Source organism: Cynoglossus semilaevis, chromosome 8, assembly GCF_000523025.1.
Source record: "Cynoglossus semilaevis isolate Cse_v1.0 chromosome 8, Cse_v1.0, whole genome shotgun sequence".
Classification (NCBI taxonomy): Eukaryota; Metazoa; Chordata; class Actinopteri; order Pleuronectiformes; family Cynoglossidae; genus Cynoglossus; species Cynoglossus semilaevis.
In genome coordinates, this window is record NC_024314.1 from 10779387 (window position 1) to 10796815 (window position 17429).

Consider the following 17429-nt stretch of genomic DNA (forward strand, 5'->3'; position numbering starts at 1 on the left):
AGAGAAGCCAGTCTGGGTCTATACCCTCAGTGTTTACAGCTCTGTTGTTTTTTCACACTCCTCGCACAAGAAAAAAAAGTTGCCCAAACACACATTCCAGACTCAGCAGCTCAACATGGGGGGAACAATATAGTATATTTTTCCACTGTAAATCTTGCCCACGAGTGCCCAAAGGGATGGTGGGTAGAAAAACAAAGGCTAGAAGCTGGCATAGATCAAGGATTGTGGATCATCTGGGCAACATGAAGGTGGCAGTTATAGATTCTGAGACAGACAGAGAGAGTGAGAGAGAGAGAGAGAGAGAGGGTTTTCTCTGTGAGGATCCTGCCAGGCCATCTGAGGTCAGTCACAGCTGGAGGAGAGGAGTGACATCAGGGCTGTTCTGACAGGGTAACTAAGAGCACGTTTACACCCATGTATTGTGGGGAACTAGTTTCCATTGGGAAGGGAATGCCCCAAAATTTCACATCTTCATTTGGTTTGTTTTACTTTCTTTGTTTTGCAGTTAGAACAGCTGATCATTTGGGGCAGCACTGACTGAAATGAGCCACTGACCAGGAGGAGCTCCTGGTTTTGTTAAGCTCTCTATGTCACTTCCTTTCTTTGGTTCACTCTTTTACTTTTTACATTCTTTTTGAGGCAAACCGCACCAGGGTTCCATTTCATGCCCAAGCAGACTATGTGAGGAAACAAACTCTGGTCCATCTAAAGTGGACCAAACTGTTTTGGTGTCAAGGAGCCCTAAAAGAAAGCTACACGACCCAGTGTATCTACACAGCTCAGAAATGTTTACGTTTTTTCTCTTGAATCCATTTTTCTTGATAATGTTTATAAGGTCTGTGTAGGTTTTCATCTGACAATGACAATGATGGAGAAAGTCCTTCACATAAATGTCCTAATGTTATTGTTTCCCATCACAAACCCAGTCATTTTTTTTTTCCAGACTTATTTATACTGTTTTTACTAGTCCTTGAGAAGAACATACTTTTCTTAAGCAGACTGTTGGGACAATGTGTGGAGCCAATAAACCTCCTGAAGAAACAATCAAACAACATTCACAGTTTCCAACAATCCCACAAGAAAGACCAACAGGTTTAATAAGCTGCAGATGTTTAGACAAGAAAACAATAGGAGAAGTGCAGCGCGGACAATGATTCGCCTCAGGGGGAATCACACGTACACGCCCAACAAATGCAGCGACACACTCAGCTCAGGGTTGCCAAGGCCTCGACAGCAGCAGCAGCAGCAGCAGCTCCTGTTATAGACAGGTTCACCAGGTCCAGGGATTATCTATCTGAAGTTACCTGCCCCTCTGGGTAACATGAAGCCCCTTTTTTGTGGTCTGTAGGGCAACAGTGTGCAAGGCAGACGTCATTTTTTAAATGCCAGGGGTGATGAAGATGAAGGGCTCCTCAGACCTGGGCAGTCGGGAGTTGAAGGTGCAGTTTTCTTCTAGATATTCCTGTGTCAAAAATGTGAGCTTTTCAACCGTTAGGACTCCAAATGTTTGGCTTCATATACAGACGTGTCTGAAGCCTTTCCTTTACAACTCAACAGCCAGAAGAACTTGACAGGATCAAGTTCAGCTCCTGACAACAAGCCCCAGCTCCATCAAGTGTTAAGTTCCATTGTGACCTACAATAGGACACAAAGGCCCCGCAGCACCGGGGCTATACGGCACTGCCTATCAGATGACGGCATCACTCAGACAAATTCTGAGAAAGAGAGAGAAAACTCATATGAAGGAAGAAAACATCTCCTGTATGTGTCACTTGTCTTGATGGCCCTGGAAATGTTAGGTAATTCCTGAAGAACCACAGAAAAAAATGGATTTTTCTTTGGGACACAAAAAAGTGTGTCATGAGACCACTAGGTGTGCAAGAAAAAAAAAATTAAATATAAGAAATAAATATGAACTAGATGATTAAACTCTAGTGCTGTCACATGGTGCTGTCTGATGTCTAAACTGACAGGCAGCTAAAAGGCTCATGATTCATGTAGAAGAACTCGGCAGATGAAAGAGTTAAATGTTGGGGACGTTCCTGTCTGACTTTGATCTGTGCCTCAGGTAGAACATGAATCTGAGCAAGGAGGAGCTGATGGGGGTCTGCTCCTCCTCCACCACCTCCTCTTCCCTCTTCTTTTGCAGCTGAGGGCCTGCTGAGACTCACACTGACTCTTCACTTTGACCCAGAACAGACTTTCAGTCCCCAGAACAAACCATTTAAAGGTTTAAACTTGTATTTTCCACTCCCTATGAACTGATACTCTGGTATTTCATTTTTTCTTTTAATGAAGCGCAGTATGATGATGTTGATTTCTGACAGGAATGCAGGCGAGGAGGGAGCAGAAAGGGCATGTTTTGGTGAGCTTCAAAGCTGAAACCAACAAGTTTCACAGGCTTTGATGTTGCCTGGCAGCCTTCAAGAAAATGACTGTCAGTCAAATGATGATCCAGGAGCCAAAGAAAACCTCCAGCCTGTCGTGGCCGCGGCCGTCTCACCCGGCAGTGACAAACGCTTTAATATGACAGGGTTAAACACCTGAGGCGGTGCTGCAGAATGATGAGGACAAAGCTGAGGTCAGAGGAGCGGCTTCTAAAAAGGACTAGGAGTTTATTTAGAAATAGCTCTTTACTTATTCATCGATGTTTCACGCAGCCAGTCACAAAGTTACTTTCTTACTAGATGAAAGTGTGTCAGGAGTAGACCATAGTAAATCAACGTGGAACATCAAACTGTTCACTAAAGAAAAAAAAAAAGTTAGAAGAACTTTGTAAAATGGGCCCTAACAAGCTAACTAGTGTTAGATGTTAAACTGTTTGCGGTTTAGTAAGGATAATCCCGAGTTATAATACCACCTGGGTTATGTTGGCATTTTCTCCTGTTAATTGGAACTCTTGGTTCCTGACAGTGGAGTCCACTGCAGCAGAGTTATTTACATTCCAGCAGTAAGAGTGAGGACAATTAAGCCATTTCCTCTCCATCTATCTCCCTGCAGCCAGTCAGCACATCAATGGAGGTGCAGCTACCAGGTCAGTGTGTGTGTGTGTGTGTGTCTGTGAGTGTCTGTTAGTATATATCTGCATGTGTGCTGTACCAAGCTGTGGAAGCTTACAAGAGCTCACAAGACTGGCATTAATACCCTCCTGGTCCAAAGATTGGCTCCATACCTAAATCACTCACTCCCTCACATCACACACCAACACTAATGTAAGACAGTTTTTAATCCTATTTTCAGACTAAATTTCAGTCTTCAAAAAACCTCTCACACAGTACAGTCCCAGATTCACTTGTGTCCCTACAACAAAAGCATTTTTCACACTTTGTCTTTGCATTCTAAAGCCCAAGCTTCAGCCCGACAGAACATTTAAATCTATGGCCAAATATTTTATATTGTAGCCATTATGAGAAGGTATGGATACTTCTCTGAACTTTACACCATCAAATTCCATCACAGTCCAATCCTGCTCTTTCTCCACCCCAGGCACTGCAGACTGGCCACTCCAAAATCAATTAGCCAAATCACATTTCACTAAAGTAGCTGCTGCTCTGAGCACCTACAGACCCCTCGGGTGAATCAGTGTCATCTTTAAGGTGTGAATCACAAACCTGGGTTTTAACTGCGTGGGATTAGACCAAACAAAGAGCCACAGATATGCAGCCACACCTGTGCACCTTGCTCCTGTAAAGACTGCTAATAGAAGAGTTTTGGGTCCAATCATTGGCTGCTCAGGACTTAATCTCCACACACTCAGACCACAGGTGACAGGTATCTGTTTCCACTGTACCTGGCAGCAGAAAATGTCCTGGACATAACCACAGAGGACATCATATAACAGGAGGGTCCATCTCTGTTCCACTGAGAAATCCAGGTGATCAATCATTTACATGTGTAATTACAAACGGGTGTCAAAACAGAAACTGTACACTCCTTGAGGGACCCTGAGAGCAGCGCTGACATCAGACTTGGCAACCAGTGGGTAAACAGGGAGAAAAATGAGAGGCTGAGATGGGCTGGACTTGTTACCACCCAGGGGGCAAACGCCACCAACGCAGATCAAGTTATGTAAGAACAGATTTATTTATCTGCTGAATTAAATGTCAAGCACTTCTAAGGCAGATGTGATCAATGAAGATACAAATCTTTTCTCTGCAAAAGTTGGCAACACTTCTGATATGCAAAAACAAAAACATTGTCAGGATTAGTCTTAAACACATTAACTCTGATTAATTAATTACAAAAAACATATTCCAGCAGGATGTTCCCAGTGTCTTCGGTGCACAATATGCTAGATAAAGTTGGTTAATGGTTAAAAGTTTTCTTATCACTGCAGTACTTAATGTCTACAGTATTACAGCAATGCAAAAAGATGCTGTTAGCACAGAAACCAGACCTAATGCAGACAAACTAGTGCACAACAGACCAGATGAAAGATTCAGAGCAAAGAGAAGTCTTCGAATGTTGAATATATGAACTGCAAAAATACACACAGTTGAAAAATAAACATGCATTTGAATTTAAAAACGTTTTCACTCATGTCGCACCCATGCTCAAACTTCCTCACTTTGCAATCTCTTAGCCTATAAGTATTTCAACATCAAACAAACTACACACTTATTTGCATATTTGTGTAAATAAGCAGTTGGTAGTGATCCTCTCGACAGAGTCAAAAGTCAAATAATCCAGTCAGCTTAATTTGAAGTGGCTTGATGGTCTCTTGAGCATGCAGCCAACCAGTCAATCCATCCTCCTGAAGTCATAACAAAGGATTACACTGCAACAACAAACACAGCTGAGGATCCTGTGTGAAGACGTGTTGTGATGAACACAATAAAACAACAAAGGATGCTACAGATTCACTCTAACTGGATTTTCTTTTGATAATTCATTGTCAGAAAATCCTACTTTACAGGTGAGGTCTGGCAAAACAAAGTACTTTCCTATGAAAAAAACTTAACATCTATACATTATCTATTTATCTATACTTTAATCACCTGCAATTTTCATCAGTTGCATTATTTGGCACCGTTACAATGGAATTTTGCTCTGATAAATAGTGATAGTTTTTGTGCCAAATTTAGCAGAGATATTTTCTCAAACTGAAATACTACAGGCCATTAATCCAACTGTCACCTGAGGGGGATAGGTGTGGCGCTGCAGGGCTGAGGAGTGTTAAGAGGACTGGGGGTCTGTGGAGGCCAGTCTGACTAATGCAGGCTCAACCACAGTCAGCAGCAGCAGCCCAGTGCCCAGAGGCTGAGTGGGTGTTTAAAAAAAAAAAGCTGAATGTCTAAAGACTCAGGTTAAAGTTTCCCGACACAGAGTGGACGAGCTTTGAAGAAGCAGCTCCAGTAATGAATTAAAGCATTGTCTAGTGGGGGAGAGGGGGATGGGGGGACCTCTGGGTGGGACGTCACATCAAAGCAGCTCTGACTTTATTGCTTCGAGCTGTCCAGGTATGTGAGTGGACGGAGCAAAAGGTGACGCTGATTCTTAACAACGGCCTGCAGAACATTTGTAACCAACATGTTTACATTTGGACGTCGCTCAGTCCAATAACTCAAAAATATCCACTCTATTATTTCAGCTCACCAGAGAAAGTATGTTTCTGTTCTAATAAAATGTTTTAACATTTGATCAAATTATACATTTTGTTGTTTAATACATTTGTGAGCGGTGCATCAACTTTTCTATAAAGATCATTCTTTATTGTCTTCAATTTCAAATTAATTTCATTTCTAGGATCAAATATAGCTATATAGGTTTGGCTATCTTTTAGCTGTTTTGCCATATTATTATGGGCTAACTCAAAGCCACTATTAGCTCTACTTTAGCATTTTAATTGTATGTTTTGATAGAGCAATATATATGTGTTTCTTTTTTATTTATTTGCCTGAATTTTAAAAATGGACAGCTATAGTTTGATACCCTTTATTTCTATTATGTGTTCTGAACAAATGATTTTTGTAGTAATTAATGTTAACTTGAGTTCATTTAGCTGTCAGACATGCTTTTACTTCCCCAAAGGTCTTAATTGTCTTATTAAGGATTAAAAAATGATACATTATATTTAGTAATGTCTGATATTTGCATAATATCTAATATCGGTCGGAAACGTTTTTTTTCTCCGAATATGCAATGCCTAGATTTCGCTTTGTCTGTTCAAAATGATTTTGGACAGACATTGCTAATTTGTGGAATGCCTTTAATGGGGCACTAAAATAAAAGTTAATTCCACCACAGGAGATTTGATGTGAAAACGGCTGCATGTATCAGTATCAGTTGATATCAGTAATTACGTATTTGGACAACATCGGCATATTGGATATCAGGAAAAAGCTAACATCGGACATCCCTAATTATATTACTTATTATACTTTATTCTACTTACATTTTGTTTCACATCAAATGCATGCAGCTTTCGCTTCAAATCTAAACATTTTATGTCAGTAAGAGAAGTTGTTTGAAATGAATCACATGATGTAAAACATGTAGTGAACAAGACTGGTATGAAGGAGACGACAGGGTTACAGATGTCACAAACAGGGAACCAGGTCACTTTCAGTTGAAATGTTGTCAACTAAGATCGCTTGGGAACCAGAATGTACAATTTTGGTTTTCTGTCATGCTACCAACTGCTTTGGTGTTTCTCCACAGAGTGACACGCCCTGCTGTGGTCTGCAGCTCTGATACTACCGTCAAACAAGTTTTCCCCTCAGACATGTGACATGAGTCTCGCAGCAGCAGCAGCAGCAGCAGCAGCAGCACATAAACACACACAGGGGAATGCGTTGGATGACCGCTGCTCTCAGGTGGCTCGTCACCGTCCTGAGGCCACAGCGGCCTCTCACTCATAGGGTCATTCTCCCATGACATGGAATGGGAAGAACACACCTCTGCTTTGATGTCAAAGTGCTGCAGAGCTCAGAGGAAGGAGCAATGATGGCAGAGACAGAAACACCTGGTCTGAGTGGAACTAAAGAGGAATGTAGCTCAGGTGGTGAACGTTCAGTTGTTAGATCAGCTCAGGGTTCTCGCACTCCAAGAGAATAAGCCCCACAGAAGGTATAGGTATAGGCAGATAAGGAGAAAATTATAAGGTAAATATTTCTTCTAGTGAATATCTATTACCATAAAACAACTGAGAATGGATCTGTTGGGTCAATAAACGTCTTGGATTTTAACAGTTTTGAACAGTTAAAACCTTTTAAAAAGCAAATGTATGACTAGTTCTTATTATTACTTGTGTTACAAGATTCCATGGACAATGGAGGAGTGAAAGCACTCCTAAATGGACCAAGAACCCACTTTTTATGGAGGCCACAGACTGGTGATTGGACTTCTACAGTCACATTAACCAGCCCACCTGTGACGGTTGTTTAATAACATGTTTATGATTTTGCAGTTTTAGCCACTTTGCAGCTAAAACTGGAGGTGCAGCCTGAGGGGTTTGATCAGATTGGACTAAACAAGCCAACATAATGTGTGCTGCAGGTTATCCATCTGTTCCAGATGAGGCTACGCTGCTACATTGGAACCAAAACCAACCACACCTATTGGTAAAATCCATTCCCCTAATTTCAAACAGTGGGAAATGAGTGAAGATGTATATTTTTAAGCACAACCAAAAAAGTAAAGAATCACTGTCAGGTAATCGGCTACACACCCAGAACATTGTTGTAATACCACTTGTCACTCATTATGCACATCATGTTGTCAGAAGCCACAGCTGATTGCCTTACATGGCAGGTAAACTCTCTCCAAATGGGTAAAAATGCATGTAGTGTCAGTAGTTAAACAACAGATGTCAGATCAGTTACTAACAGCTCTAATTTTTGACATTTTGGGATGAAAGATGTGAACAAGTGAAATTTCAGTTTGGCACATAAGTACAGCACAGTAACTTCGCTGTAGAGCGGAAGTTGAGGAAGTATTTATGTTTCCACTACAGAAAACATGTATGAGTACGACTATTATTATTTCATGTTTGGACCTACAAACCAACAATGCAAGGCTAAAAAAAAACCTGCTGTAGAGAATTTACATTACTGCCCTTAACTACTGTGGTACTGTTTACTCCCCCAGAGTGGACCATCACCGAACTACAGGATTGAGCTTTTCCTCAAAGCCGTCTTTTTCGGTATTGTACAGTTGAAAGGTGGGTTATGTGCTGGATTGCGTCCCTGTGGAAACAGCCACTACCACTGGTAGCAGCTGGGACTGCTGCTCAGTCACCCAGTCATAATGTCATAATTGTCCTGTTCCTGTCTCCTTCCACCAGCACTGACACAATAGAAGGGCAGCTTAGGTGGAGTGAGAACAGAGGCCCCGGTAAACTGGGTGGCTCCCGGATTATTCCCACACCTGCTGCCTACACGCTGGTGCTGTGAATGGCTTGATCTGCACCATAAGGTGGAGAACAGGTTTTGCTGTTCAGATTAGTATTTTTATAGAGCAGCAATTAAACAACACAGGCCACTCTACTCATTTTTTGTCTTCACACTATTGAAAAAACATGAATCCGTGCTGGGACTGACACCATGCCACCAAACCATTTACCAGCCAATATACTCTCCCGGTGACGCTCCCCAGGTTTCAATTAGCCCTGATGACTAACCTAGTGGGAGTTTGTGTTTAAATCAACCAAAGGAAATTATTGCTGGGGAGGCATAATAATTGATTCTAGAGCCTGGGACCACAAAACAATTACTGATTACTGATCTGTGTTTGTCAGCTTTGACAACAGGGATTGTAATAAAACAACAGGAGGGGAAAACAAAACTGCTCACAGGAGACCACGCCACACAGGAGAGGAAACAATGGACCAGAGGACAGTGCACATAATAACAACATCTACCCACCACTATAAAAGTAATATGGCTCAAAATACATCCACAAAATATGTTACTTCAAAAATTCCAATTTAAAATAATTCTGTTTTTAGTCCTGTGACCCTCTTAGTGAGAAACCCTGATTAACTTAATATGCAACATGGCCACTTCTTCTTCATCATCCCTTGTGAATCAGAGTCATGTTAAAACATGTGCATGGAATAAAAGTGAAGTCACATGGGACCAGAGAACAGGTGGATTGTATGTAAACTGATCAGTGTGGGCAAATGAACCTGTGCTGCCATCTGCTATAAACATCATCAATGATTGATGGACTCATTTCTGCTCCATGTACAAACACAGGGAAATGCATTTAAGCTAAGCTAACAACAATTACGTATTTTTAACTGAAATCTTGGTCAGTTTTAGGCTACTTTTTGCAGAGCTTTGTCTCAGTGGTTAGATTTAGACCTAGATTTGCCTCAAATATATAAAGTAATGACTGGCTAATTTATATTGATATTTCTTTGCCACCTTGTCAAACTTTTTGGCTTGTTTTGCAATATTTAGCCTTTTTTAGTTTAGTTTAGTTAACTCTAACTCCAACACTCATACCAACCCTGTGCCTGGCTTTGGCTAATTTTTAAAAACATTTTAAGTAAGTTATAAGTTTTATAAGTTTCTTGCCTTGTCATTTTTTATTATGTCAATCATTTTTTTCTCTTTCGTTTTGTCTGGGAAATTATTGTACAATACACATTAATAAAAGTATACATATTTTAACTCTCAATAACTTCAGCTATTTCTGTTGTAAAACCTCTAATGTTACAGGTTCAGTTATTTTGTTTTTATTTCCTGGGACAACATCAAGCTAATAAACGACAAAATTATAGCAATCTAACTCAGATTTTGAATTCTCTTAGATACAACTTTTTAGCAGGTAACGGAAAGCTGAAAGTCTTGACTCAAACATTTCCTTATAAGTCTGTGGAGCTCATTTGTGGCGAACGTGACCAACATCGACAGAGATGATGTACTTCCTGTGGGTTAGTCCCTCAGTCTGGCCTGAAGTCAGATCTCCAGATAATGCTTTAAACTGGGACTGAGGTTTGTAGCCAGCTGCCTACTCTGGTCACATTAACTAGGATCTCATTAGTTATAATCTGCTCCTCAGGGAGCGTCAGGAAAAACCTCTGCCTGGCAACTGCATGGAATTGCTGCGAGCACAAATGTTCCTGACCCAGAGATGAAAAAAAGAACCACTCTTATCAGATTGACGGAACCGTATGAATGAGGCAAAAAGGAAAGTCTCTTTTCCAACATGGAGTTGCAGATAACAGAATTAATTCAGTTTACTACTTCTTTGCATGTGTAAACAAATGACTTTGTTAGTTTTTTTTTATTGACTTGGTCCTCACCACAAAATGAATTGTATTAGGAGAGAAAAAACAAGATGTGAAGTAGACTGCTGACATCAAATACAGTTACTCTGACTTGTCTCAACTATGGCTCAGCTGCTGCACGACAATTTTCATAACGTTTACTGAGTTGAATCACACAGCAGAAGCTGTATACTAACGGAAACAAAAGGATACCATCCCCTAGAGGCCGCCAGAGTACTTCACAAGTACTCTGGCAACAGAAAGTAAAGAAAAAGAAAGGCAGTGTGGGCCGACATCTGAACTAGCCAACTTATTTGACAAGGAAGGAACTGATTTGTTTCTTCTTCAATGATGTACGAAGAGCAAACTAAAAAAATAAATGTTGCTTTACTTTTTCATGACGTCCATTTATTATTTTGGAGCTCAAAATACAGGCAGGAAATCTAAAAAAGAATCTGTGATTTGAACTGAACAGGTCCACATACTTGAGACGCCATTCCAGCCCACAAATATTGAGCAATTTTGTCAACAATTATAGGTAACTCTGCTGTTATTCTACTAGGGCATGGTGTATTTTTTTTAAAAGGCAAAGAGCAAAAACTTCAGACAAGCAATGACCTGAGGACAACAATCTCAGAGACGAGGAATTTAGCCAAAGCTTTAGCAGAGAAGACAAAGTGTGGGTGATACTGCCAGCAGAATGACTGATCCTGCTCACATACAAACATGTAGCCTCCTCACTGGCTACGCTGGGAGGGGGGTGAACACTTCATACCCATCCATATTTCAGTGACAGAAAGCCCCGGGCTTAAACAATCCATTTTCTTGTAATCTGTTCAAAAACCACCCTGAGAGGAGACAGAGTTGGAGCTGAAGACAACTGAAAACATGTCAGAGAATAGCTGTGTGTCTGTGTGCTGGGAGGTATCAACACAATCTAAAAAAAAATAAAAAATCACAAAGATGAGAGGGGAAGGTGAAGAGCCATTTGACCAGAAATTGACTCTGTCTCAGTGACTGCAGGCAAAACACAGGTTAAGACTTAAGTTGAGTGAAGGTCAGGTTTTCAATGACCCTGTTACAGAAGCATGTGAGATGAACTGGTTAATTCAGATGCAGAGATCATATGAAGTATTATTTAAGAATTATAGACAACTTTGTTTTACTTGATTTTTGAGGTTAGCTCACGCTTAGCTGCTGCAACATTAATTTATTTTTATTTTTTATTTTTATTTATTTATTATTTTGCCAGCAGCTACTATAGTAACTCCTAGTTTTACATTGCTGGGATTCCTGAATATTCTGGTAATTTTCCAATAAAATACTAAAATACTAAAATACTATGTAAATATACTAAACAAATGTCCATGTGCCTCCACAAAAGGCAGTAATACGAGCCAGTATATAAAGGGATAAAAATCAAAGACAAAGTTGGGCACGGTACATTATTGGCCTTGAGTCAGGTTATGTCACACTTTGGTGTGAGAGGTGTTGTCAAAGCTGAGGTCCACCTGACACGGTGGTTCTCATCCACTCCACGAGAGGACAGTCAGATGAAGAAGAACCTTCCGTCAAAGATCTGTTCTTTGATTGAAAATGACATTAGCCATGTCAATCTATGGACTTATTGAATACTAATCAATTTTATGCTTCATATTATTATAATATTCAAATAATAATAATAATCTAATCTTTGTTAAGGTCAATATATTGACCTTAACAATATTGGCAAATATCTATTATAAATAAAATCTATTATATTCTGCATTTTAACTTGGCTGAGCATCTACTTGCATTTTGAGTAGTAAGTGAGTAGTTTAATAAAGTATTTGATTCCAATTCTATTAAGAAATCCAAAAAAGCAAACATCTGACATCATGAAAAGACAAGGCCAGGCAGATGTTAAAAACAAACCATTCCTCAAATCCCAATGTTCAAGTTTCACCAGTGAAGGTAAATATTCCTCCAGATTTTCTCTGACAGTTTACCATTATTGTCAAGTAGTTTATGGGCCGTGGGGGCCTATAACGTCTGAGGGGCGTCATGTCAATTGTTTTCACCACGGTTTTAAAAACCATCTGTTTTGTCCTGTTGCTTCTTATACCTGAGTACATTCAGACTGCAGAGCCAGGAGGAATTCTGTGTTAAGTCTGAGCAACAATGGTGATAAAAACATCAACAAAAGCCAAAGGGCCAAGCCCAACTAAGGTGCCTCCCCTGGACATACAATGCCCTACTTACCTCCGTCTGCCCCTCCATTCGTACTCTACTTCTGCCCCCCTGCCAGGCCAGGAATGCTGCAGACTGTGACCTTTTCACCCAGGTATCCCACCTTGGTTTCTCAGGAAGATTAGGAGGTTGAGGAGCGGGGAGTGCCAGCTCTTCATCCCACTTTAAAGTGGCTTTCACAAACAATGTTCAGGAGGTCTTCACTTTGCTGCTGCAAACTAAACCTGTGAAAAGTAAATAATTCATACTCAAATAATATCTTTGTCACAGAACATACAAGTAAATGATCAAAAAGAAGCTGCTGCCCTGCCTGTTTATTTAACCATTTAGGTAAAAAAAAAAACTAACATATTTGCCTTGTGCAACAATGGAACAAATTCCCCTATCAGTGAACAGAAAGGTAGGACAATATTTGGTGTGAAAACAATGTTAGGAAACTGAAAGTTAGCAAAACAAAATAATGAGGACAATAGTCTTAGTTAAACAAAGATGAGCTTACAACTGGCACAAAATAACCTTATAATACTTAAAAAAAGTCTAACAAATAGTGAGATAAAAAAAGTTATCAAAGTAAGAAACGTAGCCAAAAAATAAAGAATATATATGATGAGTAAAGAAAGGACAAATACTGCAAAACCACAACCAACCACTACCAAAATGTAGCAATACATTTATTAAAATATAACTAAAATCCAAAACTAAACCTGTGATGGGTAAAAGATGAATTACATGACAGTTGAAGTGTTCTAGTATTCGTCATCTTGGCCAGTTTTCACTATTATAAGATAATTATACAATTATGTACTACAACTGGGCCCTAAGCCATATTTTGGACTCACTTGTTTTTTCTTATTTTTTTAATCTGGCTTTTATTCAAAACCATGGAGACAATGAATGGTTTTACCCTGAGTCTAACATTATTCAAATGCAGTGCCACTGGCAAGAGAGGCTTCTCTTTGGTGGTTGCAGTCTGTTAGCAAACACAAAAGTGTGATTCCATATTTTAATGGGCTCCGCTTTCAAACTGCATTACCACCAACTTGTGCTGTATACTGTTGTTTTTGGAGAGCTGCCACAAGCCAATGTTCCTGCCTGGGAACCCTGGGACAATAGAGCCAAAGGGAGTGCCGTTAGGAGTGCTCATCACGCCGAGGCACTCGCAGGTTAAAACAGCATGTTGCTCCACTGTACAACAGCTGTCTGGGTGGCAACAGTGGCCCACCAACGGATGACATGTAACGTCCCCTCAGGGGGGCAGGACAGCACAACCGCAGCCTGTGTGAATGCAAACTCAACATTTCTGCTGTTATTGCAGGTTTCCCGCACATCTGATACGTCTTACTCCCAGAATCCTCTATTGCAAAGAGTGTTTAGGAAGTGATTGTGAATATTTGTGCTTCTGTGTGTTTGTAAGACCATAAATTATACAAAAGAAACTGCTACACATCTTGCCTGCATGTCTAGGATCAAATAAATATGTCCAAAGCAGTGAGTCATGCCAACAAACCCAAATGTCTGCGAGGAAATAGCTGAAAAGTGTTGTAACACAATCTACATCTACTACATCTGCACGGCACATTTAAGGATTACCTCAACCGTATAAAGTCACTGCATGTTACGCAGAGCTGAAAAGACAAACAAGAGCAATTGAGTCAAGAGGAGTTGCTGACGCAGCCTATATTTTACCACGGCTCTGCAGCAGAGCAGAGTTACCTCAGCAGACCAGAAAACCAAAACCTGTGGGTTTCCTAAAAACAAGGTTTTCATGAATCAGAGTCCTGAATGCCAACACTGAGATAACAGGAGTACGGTATTCCACAGCACCCAGTGCTGATAACCAGCATTGGCAGCCATTATTGTTCGCAGATGCTGCCCAAGCACAATAAAATCTCTTAATCTCAATGATCAAAACAATGTCATCTCATGGAACTGCGTTCAATGATATAAAACAAACAAAAATATCTAGGTATATAAATACATGCATAGATACATTGGAGGCTTCTATTTCCTTCCACCAACAGACTTGTAGATAAAAAAGAAGCTTTTGATTTTCTGTAAGCTGTGGATTAACAGAGGTGTTCTCTGGTAATTACTGCCCTCAGGCTTCTTATCTATGTTACAGTCGTGTTTACACTGTGTTAAACTGTCAGGAACATGCTAATCGTTTTCTAATGAACAACTGAGAGGAAATGTATCAGTGAATGCAGCTAAAATAGGAATTAAGAACTGGGATTTATGAACTCTTTGTGATGACATCATTGAAACTACTTGACTTTTCTAAACTCTGCCAAATGTCTTCTTCTTTTTGTTTTGTTTGGAAAATGCTTAATTTATTGAAGCAGATACTTCCATCCAGTTTCAGTAGTGTCAGTTATCTCTTTTAAAACTATATGAAACCCCTCACATCTGCTACGTTACCTTACTGTTATGTAAGTGTTAAGTTAAATAAAGCTTTAACTCAACACTGTTAACATAAATATTTACCACGTGCTAACGTCCACAGACTGTTGGCACTCCAGCCTGTTTTCCATTTGATCTTAAATTTAAATAGTAACAGAACAGGTTTGTGCAACAACAATTACCCAGAATGGGGTTTAATTGTGTTTTAACAAACAAGTGAACACTATCATGCAAATGAATCACCAGTCAGAATAAATATTTCCTTCACTCGCCAGATCAAAGCCATCGCTGCATTTCCATGGATACTGACCATGCACAGGTCTGTATTTTCAAACTTTTTGACTTTCACAGGAAGAATAACGACACATCACAGCAACCTAACAGGTCGAAGTAGTATAGTGCATTGCTCCCCTGTAAATATCTCATTTTCACACACTTGGTGATTCATTTGTGGAGGAAGTCGGAGGTTTGTGTGATTCTAGGTGCGTAGGAAACTCAATCCATCAGAGCGGTGCAAGGTCGAGTGAGGCAGGGCCAGGCGGGTGGGCCCATCCTCCCTGACAATGTCCAGACACCGTCCTGACAGCACGGACTTCACTGCTGACAACAGCAACATGAGTTGGCACCAAGGGACCAGAAGTGAGGAGCAAGTGGCTGCAGAGAAATTACTGCTGCAGACAGCACTGAGCCAGACTGAAACACCCTCCAGCAGCATGTTGAGGCTTGATACTGCTGCACATCTGCCATCAACCATGGATGGACTTCCTGCACACCGCACATAAAGTGGATTCATCAACTACAGATGAAATAATGCAGTGAAAAACTGTGTTTTAACAGAACAGTTCTCTGTATTTCGGCACACACACACACACTGAGTGCTGAAAGTCAAGGCTGCGGCACACGGCTTGCTGAATGGGAAGTTTTGCTTTTTAACTTCCTGGTGGCAGCTTGGATGAGAGCATGATTGTGTAATAGCGTAATGCTGTGAGCAGTCAAAAATAGGTCAAACTGCAAACAATAAACCACGATAAAAGTATTTCTTTAACGTTCTCCAATCATTACTTATTAGCCATTGTTTCAGCACCTGTCAGCTACCTGACAGAATACTAGAACATCAACACTTGATATTCCCATACAACAAGCCCCTTCTTAATACTCTGTGTTGAGTCTAAAGAACATTATCATACTTTTGTGCTCATTGTGCTGTAAAGCAGACGTGTTTGTATATTTTGGTCTGGCATGGCTAACAGACTTGTAATTGTCATATCAAATGTCTGCAGCATCTCTAACACAAACACACACATTCTTTTGTCCAGGCCTGATCTCCACTAATCCACACAACTGACATCCTGCTCCAATCAAACCTTTGTAAACTTTACAATATTAACAACATGGCTGCTCTCTGTGCTGCTGCACTATTTCACACTCCATTTGACCAATCATGTTAAGGCCTAAATCGACCCAATTACTTAGTGCTTCCTTAAATGAACGATCCAGATTTACTGATGTTTGCCAGCCACGGCTGAATGAGGTAAAACTGCTTTGTTTGGTTTGCAAAGAAACTTTAGTAAATGTCAGAAAAGACTTAAAGAGGTTTTTTTTTTAATGTTGTTCTTACTTTGTGAACAGTAAAATTCAGAACAATATAATTTCAGTTTGTTAAAGGTCAAATGTTAAAGTGCTGCAATAAGAAAGTATCGCAATGACACAAAAATGGTAGTATTTATGGGCAAGAAGCGAATCCCATTGTGCTACTGAATTAAAAAGCGAATCCCATTGTGCTACTGAATTAAATTAGCTGTGTAATAAAGGGGTCAATTTTCACACGTAAAAATATTGGTTGAATTACTTGTCATAAAGAGATTAAAATACATGTACAAAATAGATATTTAGCTATAACAGATTGTACAAGCAACTACTTGAAGAACCTAAACTACCTGTTAGCTCATTTAAGAAGTAGTTGAAAGAAATCAGTTTCCAAAGTCCAAGCCAAACAGAAAGCACAACAGAAAGAAGCAGTAAGAGAAGAAAAGAAACAGAAGCAGGTTAACGATGCTACGCTAGGATGACCAAAGTAGGTGAATGTACTGTAAGTTTGAAAGCAATGAGTAAACACGTCACAAGCCGATCTGGACTATTAGATTGGAAACAAATTTATTAGAAACTAATCTTGGTTTTAATCAGGACAAGTATTTGTATGTGGGATCAAAGCCACAGTTGATTAAAACAGGAAAAACAAACCGAAGTGTGCTTTCATTACTAAAGAGTACAAGCTAAAACAAATCCATTCATTTTGCCTGGACGTCTAGTGGTCTTGTACCCTTGTACCTTCTGATATTGCAGATTGAGATATTGACAGTAATATCTACATTGTCACAAGGGATTTCTTTAGGCACCAAATCTATCTGTAAAAATCTGTTGTATTGACTGACTCTTAACAACCTGCAGTGAAGCTGCAAAAATCCCAGAGAGACAGTGAAGGTGACAGATGAGACCCTCTCCACTCTGTGGGTTTTCATATGGTAACAATCAGAGAAAGTAAGGGTCTGTTGGCCCAGCAGTAATTAGTGGACGGCCTCATGTT